Source organism: Solanum dulcamara, chromosome 11, assembly GCF_947179165.1.
Source record: "Solanum dulcamara chromosome 11, daSolDulc1.2, whole genome shotgun sequence".
Taxonomy (NCBI): domain Eukaryota; kingdom Viridiplantae; phylum Streptophyta; class Magnoliopsida; order Solanales; family Solanaceae; genus Solanum; species Solanum dulcamara.
This window is the reverse complement of record NC_077247.1, coordinates 42,233,055-42,241,453: the sequence shown is the minus strand read 5'-3', so window position 1 is coordinate 42,241,453 and position 8,399 is coordinate 42,233,055. Positions and strand designations below refer to the sequence as shown.

Genomic DNA, 8,399 nt, shown 5'->3' with positions numbered 1-8,399 from the left:
ATTATTACCAATCCCAAATAGCATTGATGGAGAAATTCGCTCAAGTTTCATAAACAAACATTACAATTAGGAGTAAGGCACCTCAAAGAATCCTGATTCTCTTATTACATAAGAATGTAAAATGTTGTTGCACGGTATTTTACCAATAATAATTAAGAAGATACTCCTATGTGCAACCGTTATCTGCAATGAAGGCTCTGCTGTTAATAGAGTTTGTGCTTTCCTGATCTAAAAAGGAACTTGGACCAATATGTTGATTTTACGACATCAAACCATAGTTTATACTGTAAACACCCAAATAAAGCTACAGGAATAGCAGCACAAGCAGCAATGAGCTTTGGCTCCCAACCCATATGATTACTGTAGACCAAAAAGAAGGTTGTTGCAAAAGTCAAGAGCATGCTAACTATCGAGACAAACAGCGCCGTGAGTCCGAAGAATAACTTGGCAGGCAATCACACAAGAAAATCGTCTTCAGCATAGCGAGATGTCAGAATGGACAAGAACATAATGATGGAAACGATTGAGCTGAATAGAGCCACTGCATCCAATATGACAAAGACCATAAATCTATTGAATTTTATCAATATTGGAATACCATTTTCACCGTTATTACCGCCTGGCACAGTGAAACCAGCAGCAAACATCATCGTTGCAATCAAAGTTGCAACGATCATACAAGAATTCGCAGTGTGTTTCATCCAGCTTTCCCCTTCTTTTAGTAATAGCTTGTGCTCTTCTGTGAATAATTCCCTTGGGGTTTTTCCAGCTCTGTTTCTGGTCTTTCGGAGTGAAGGTGGTACAAGTTTCTCCACTTCCTAGTCAATTAGTAATTAGTCATTCCGCAGCAACAAAAAAAAATTGAGAGCCATAACTCCTCCCATTTATGAAAATGCTAAAAATGAATGCCTTTAACAAATAAAATGGCAGATATTTGAAATGCAACAAGACGTGTTTCCGACTGCGAAATATACTTTTAGATAATCTCTCACCTTGAACCATAATAACTCCCTTTGCATTTGAAGTGCTGCTCTAGAAACCCTGAGAAATGATGGTGGCATAATCTTCTCCTATTGGCCAGCTCATTAATTATTTAAACAATAATAATTAATCCAAACACAATATTATACAATATTTCCTGTATCTGTGTTAAATTGGAATAGGTAGATAGAAGGAACATGTATAGTTTAAAAAGAATGAGGAAATACCTTATCATATAAGTTTGTCTGCCCTAACCTCCCAGCCGAATGTAGAATGTTATTTCCATCAGTATCATATCCTTCAAGAAGTAAGTTTTTCATTCCTCCTATTTGATGTATAAGACTGAGCACTTTTTCCTCTCGACATAAAACCGCAACATGGAAAATGGACCGGGCTTGATGGTCAAGGTACAATATGGAATCAGGATGACTGTGAATAACCACAGCTAAAAACTCTACATTTCCTGCTCTTGCAGCAGAATGGAGCAAGCATTCATTTAGCACTCTCTCCAATAGCTTATCCTCTGCACTTCTTTGACACTCCGCCCAGAGCTCCTCAAGTAGTAGACCAGCTTGTTTCTCTATTACATATCTTTCTGGGAGTACCCCGGAAGTTCTAAGCAATTTTAGCACTACAAACGGAGATGATATTAATTAAGCTTGTCTTCACACAAAATAATGAGATTACAACTTGCTTGGAAACATAGTACATCTTACATGTAATGAATTGACTCCCGACCATGAAAATCATGCTAATAAACTTTCTCCACACTGGAGAATCAGCTCCTTCTATGAATCTCTTCAAATTTCCTTCTCGGTTACTCATCACCAAGGACCTTTGAGATAACGTGTATATGACATCAACATTTTCTTGTAACATTTTAATGGCTAATTTTCTGTCCTTCTTAAGTATATATAATGCTACCTCTGCAAGAATAAAACCGAATTAACTTAGCTATAGAAATACATATTAGTAGGGTATTGTGCAAGATAGTCAAATACTACAAAATGCATTTTGAATGCGTAGTAAAAAAGGGAACAAAATGCATTTTGAACTCGTAGTAAAAAGGGAGGTGCAATACGCAGATTTTATGCGTTTCTAGTTTCCTATAAATAGAGGGCTTCTTGCCCTCATTTAGATTATCCCACAAAAAAAAATACAATCCAAAAGAGTAAGAACACAAGGAGAGTTATACATCAAGATAAATATTGTAGTCTTGAGTGTCCTCTTTAGTGAGTTGTTCCTTTTACAAGAGAGAAGTGTTAATTGTTGTTTTCTACTTGTATTTGAGAGCAGTGTACTCCCATATTATCATAGTAAGATCCTTCTACCCTGTGTTTTTTCCCCTCTATCTGTTTGAGGGGTTTCCACATAAAATTCTCGTGTCCAATTTATTTTCATTATTTATTATCATATCAAACTTTAGTTGTAGTGCTTCCTCTCCCCAACAGTGGTATTAGAGTCCTCGGTTATTTTGTCTGTTTTATGCGAATGTATTATCTATGAATAGTAAATTTTCGTAAATAGTAAAATTCGGTGAAAAGTACTATTCACGTGAATAGTAAATTTTGGTGACGGTACAGTTTTTTTGTTCGCAAAAATATTCAGAAATAATCTAGAAGGGTGTGAAGCAAATAACAATGTCGAGTATAATAAAGTTTAACGTTGAGAAATTCAATGGGACTAATTTCTCATTGTGAAAAATAAAAATAAGAGCGATATTGAGAAAAGACAATTGCTTAGCTACAATTGAAGGCAGACAGACAGACTTTACTAATGACAGCAAGTGGAATGACATAGACAGTAACGCAATTGCTGATCTACACTTGGCTCTAGCTGATCAAGTGTTGTCTAATATGGCTGAAAAACGAACGGGAAAAGAAATATGGGATACTCTTATGGGATTGTATTAATATGCTGAAAATACAATGTATATATATTAACACTGTATACACAAAGTCTTCATTCCTATGTAAAAGAATACTTGATATATATATATATATATATATATATATATATATATATATATATATATATATATATATGAGTTAAACGTCCACAAAGTCTCAGGTTCAGTAATAGGAAGAAGACAGCTCGATCTGTCGTGCAATTAGTTATCAAGAAAAGAAAGCAAAAACGTTCCAATTATATAGAACGAACCCATATATAGGCACTCTAATCAGTTTGTATATAACATGAGTACAATTTACATGGTTTGCAGGGTGGAATTCAAATTGGATGAATAGCAGGCAGTAAGTGAGGATCCATCCCCCACACAGACAAGCTCCTCATCGCGCGAATTAAGCACACTGGAACATCTCCTTAGATTAGATTGGTATCCAGGGGCAATTTTGTCATGAGATTTCTGTGATAAATTACTATAGTGCTTGTAACAGAGACAATTATCACGAAATGAAGAAGCTGTGAACTGCTGCTTCTGCTTATCCTTGCTTAATTATCAAGCAACATGGCTTTTTTGATAACCTCTAGTAGTTGGTTAGGCTCTATGTTGATTCTACAGTTGTGTTTTACGGTTTAGTGTCGAGGCAACTATCATGATGTAGGATTTTGCTAGTGGCTCAGACTTATATATAAAGCTATTTGCTCTGAGGAGAAACTTGTTTTAGAGCTATAGAAGCAAAGCATAAGCTACTATACTATGAAGTAAATGTAACTGATCTTGCATGATGGAATTGAATTGCATTTGCAATATGCAGCACCACTAACCAAAGATATTCTGAGAATTTCATAATAAGTCAAATCAAACACTTGAGAACAGAAATTGTTGGAATAAAGAGAAGAGAAGACAAAGAGAAACAACTTGCTGAAAATTATGCAAACTAGTATGGGTTTATTGTTAATATAACTAGTATGGGTCTTTATTGTTGTTTATCTTTTATGGGTTTTATTGTTATTTTAACTAGTATGGGCTTTTATTGTTTTTTTATCTTTTATATTTGTATATATAGACATGAAGATTGTAGAGGGTAGATCATCAAAAAAAATAATCAAAAATCTGTCTTCATTTTATACTTTCTTTCATGGTATCAGAGCAGCTGTAAGATCCAAATCTTTTCTTTATTTTTGTCATTTCAATCCAAATGGAAACCACATCACAATCATCTGAGGAAAACTCTTCTTCATCTGCAGTAATGGATTGTAGCAGTCCATATTACCTTCATCCCTCAGATTCTCCAGGAATGAATCTTGTGAATTTAGTTTTCGATGGAACTGGTTTTGCTGCGTGGAGAAGGTCCATCATTATTTCTCTATCAGCTAAGAACAAGATGAGTTTTATTGATGGTTCTGCCGAAATACCATCTGCTGATACACCTGAGTTCAAGTTTTGGACTAGGTGTAGTAACGTGGTGATTTCTTGGTTGCTTAACTCTCTTTCAAAAGAAATTGCAGGGAGTGTGATATACTCTAAATCTGCTAAAGATTTCTGGACTGATCTTCATGACAAGTTTGGTCAGTCCAATGGAGCTCAACTCTATCACCTTCAAAAAGGCCTCACAGATCTGATGCAAGGAACAACTGATGTAGCAGGATATTTCACAAGAATCAAGAGGATTTGGGATGAGCTGGATGCTCTCTCCAGCGGAGAAATATGTTCTTGCAACTGCACCTGTGGAGGAAAGAAGAAAGTAGTCAAATCCAAGCAGGACGAAAGATTGATCCAATTTCTAATGGGACTTAATGATGTTTATGCAGCAGTAAGAAGCAACATACTTATGATGTCACCTCTCTTAAATGTGAATCATGCGTACTCTCTCCTCATTCAAGATGAGAAACAGAGAGAGGCATATGTTAATCCTAACTTTCCAGGTGACACATCTTCATTTCTTGCAACACATCAGAATTTCTCAGGTCAGAGGTACAACAATACTGATTTTAGAGCAAGAAACTACAACAACAATCTGTATTGCACAAATTGTAAGAAATCAGGGCACTCAATTGCAAAATGCTACAGAATAATAGGTTATCCACCTGATTTTAAGTTCACCAAGGGGTCAAAATCACAACCAAACAACAAAGGGAACTCTATGGCTAATGCAGTGACAACAGTTGGATACTCAGGTTACGCAATAAATGGGAAACAAGCAAATGGACCTGCTGCACAGGAGAACTATGGTGGTTTAGAAGAAAAGTTTCAGAATGCACAGATTGGAGATGTGCCATTTGCAGAAAGTGAGGTTTCAGCTAACATGGTGCACTGTTTTTCTGGTAACACTTTCAGTGATCTAAGACTATATCAAACTCATGCTAACTCTAGCTACTGGATATTAGATTCAGGAGCTTCTACTCATATGTCTTTTGACCCTGATTTCTTTACTACTCTTACACTTCTGTCTTCTCCTATTTATGTCAAGCTCCCAAATTCTTTCAGGGTAAGGGTGACACATAGAGGAACTGTCACTCTCCCTCATAATTTGCTACTAAAGAATGTTTTGCTTGTCCCTTCTTTTAAAATCAATTTGATATCAGTTCATCAATTCTGCAAACAATTCTATTGCACTCTAAATTTTTCTTCCATTTGTTGTGTTATGCAGGGCCATTCAATGAGTACCCCTCTGGTTATTGGTGAAACAAAGGATGGGATCTATATCATGAACACTACTTCAGGTCTACAAAGTCTTGCCAAGTCTAGTTCTAAATCTGATGTTTTACTCTCCAGTTGTAGTTCTTTTCCTAGCTCTTTTTCTATTCCAGTAAATAATAGGGATGATGTAAAATTATGGCACATTAGATTGGGCCACATGCCTTTTGATTCAATGAAAAACATCAGTTCCTCTTCTTCCTTTTCTCATTTTGATCACAAATGTGATATATGCCCTGTTGCTAGACAAACTAAACTGTCATTCCCTTCTAGTTGCATCAAAACTAAGGTTCATATGGACACTTGGGGACCCCTACAATGGATACAAGTATTTTCTTACTATTGTAGATGATTTTAGTAGAGCAACTTGGACTTACCTCTTGAGTACTAAAAGCAATGTTTTCCCTACACTAAAGAACTACCTAGCTTACACTGAAAGACAATTTGGGGCTAAGATAAAAATGATAAGGTCAGATAATGCTCTTGAGTTAGGCAGTGGAGTGATTCTTTCAGAATATTTTCTCTCAAGAGGAATCATCCACCAAACTTCTTGCACTGCCTCTCCACAACAGAATGGAGTTGTGGAAAGGAAACACAGACACCTTTTGGAGACTTCTAGAGCTTTATTACACCAATCTAAAGTGCCTATTTGCTATTGGGGTGATTGTTTATTGACCGCAACTTTTCTAATAAATAGGTTTCCCTCATCTGTGCTCAAAGGAAAAACACCTTTTGAATTGATTTTTGGAACTTCTCCTTCATACAAGTTTTTGAGAAGTTTTGGATGTTTGTGTTTTGTTTCAACCCCTTCACATAACAGACCCAAATTTGCTCCTAGGGCAGTCCCTTGTATATTTCTTGGATATCCTGTAGGGAAGAAAGGGTATAAAGTCATGGAAATGAATTCTAAGAAAATCATCATTTCAAGGGATGTAGTTTTTCATGAAACTACATTTCCTTTTCACACTCAAACTCCTTCTCCTCCTATTTTCACTACAACCACAGCTGATTTAGGACCATCTATTTCTTCTTCTCATACCCTATCTCCATTGGTTTCTACCCCTGATGAATCTGATTCCTTAGGGTCCATTCCTAGTGATTCTAGCTCACTTCCTTCATCTAGCTCATCTATTGATGTTCCTCCACCTTCCCCAAGTCTATCTTCCTCATCTAATAGTCTTCCAACTCATGATGTGGATCCCGTCTTTGTTGCACCTGAAAGAAGATCAGAGAGGGTTCCTAAAAGGCCTGTGTATCTAGATGAGTATGTTTGCAACTCAGTTTATCTCACTGATCTTTCCACTTCATGTTTTACTGATCCCATTGATCCTCCTATTTTCTCCTTTACTGCTTTATCTATCTCTAATCAACAGGTCTTGAATGCAATTTCAAGTATAAGTGAGCCAAAGAATTATTCCCAGGCAGCTATGGATCCTGGTTGGTTAAAAGCTATGGACACTGAATTTGAGGCATTAAATTCCAACAACACTTGGGAAATTGTGAGTCTACCTCCAAATAAGAAAGCTTTACCCTGTAAATGGGTTTATAAAGTAAAGCACAAAGCAGATAGGTCTATAGAGAGATTAAAGGCAAGATTGGTGGTAAGGGGATACATCCAAAGAGAAGGCATCGACTTCAATGAAATGTATTCTCCTGTTGTCAAAATGACAACAATAAGATGCTTACTTGCAGTAGCAGTCAAGAGAGGTTGGAATATATCTCAACTAGATGTCAATAATGCCTTTTTGCATGGTGAATTGCAAGAAGAGGTGTATATGAAATTTCCTCCGGGTATGGAATCTTCTAATCCTAACTTAGTTTGCAAACTAAACAAATCTTTGTATGGATTGAGACAAGCCTCAAGACAATGGTATGCAAAATTAGGGGCTGCTCTTAATTTCAAAGGCTATGTTTCATCTCTAAATGATTACTCTTTATTCTACAAGCATTTAGGTCACTCAGTTTCTTTAGTTGCAGTCTATGTCGACGATATAATTATTACTGGGAATGATTCTATAGAGTTGTCTAATCTCAAGCAAATTTTGGACACTGAATTTAAGATAAAAGACCTAGGAAGCTTACATTATTTCCTTGGATTGAAGGTGGTACGAGAAGACCATGGTCTGATAGTGAATCAGAGGAAATTCACTCTTGAACTTTTGTCTGAGTACAACTGTGATGACTTAGCTGAAGTACCTTCTCCACTTGATCCTTCGCAAAAACTCTCTGCTGATGAAGGGACACCACTCACAGATCCTTTTTCCTATCGAAGATTGATCGGAAAACTCAACTATTTAACTCACACTCGTCCAGATTTAGCCTTTGCGGTTCAGCATTTGTCACAGTATATGCAGTCCCCAAGGTTACCTCATTACGATGCTGCAATTCGTGTTCTTTGATATCTTCGAAAATCTGTTATATCCCATATTTTTTTTTATTTTCACAATAGAACATTTTTGGGATAACGGTAACAAGTCAAGGGCAAGGCTATGTTTGATTTTGTTGGATACATAATTCTTATGACTAAATTGGGATGTGAAAATATTGGAAAAGTTTAAGGGTAAAATTAGAATTTCACATGTGGAAATACTATAAAAGATTATGGACAAAATTGGAATTTCATATGTGGAAATACCATAAAAGATTAAGGACAAAATTGGAATTTCACATATGGAAATACTACAAAAGGTTAAGGACAAAATTGGAATTTCAACTTGGGAATATTAGAAAAGGTGAGGGGCAAAATGGTGATTTCACCTAGGGGTCTTATATCTTCCAACTCCTAGAATGTTCAAGAGAATTGGAAGAAGATAGAGGA

At 36.2% G+C, this 8,399-nt stretch overlaps 1 pseudogene; it reads right to left on the bottom strand.

The window, feature by feature from the left end:
* Positions 1-203: 203 nt before the first annotated feature.
* On the bottom strand, positions 204-4,072 carry LOC129872584 (ankyrin repeat-containing protein NPR4-like; annotated as a pseudogene).
* Positions 4,073-8,399: the final 4,327 nt, after the last annotated feature.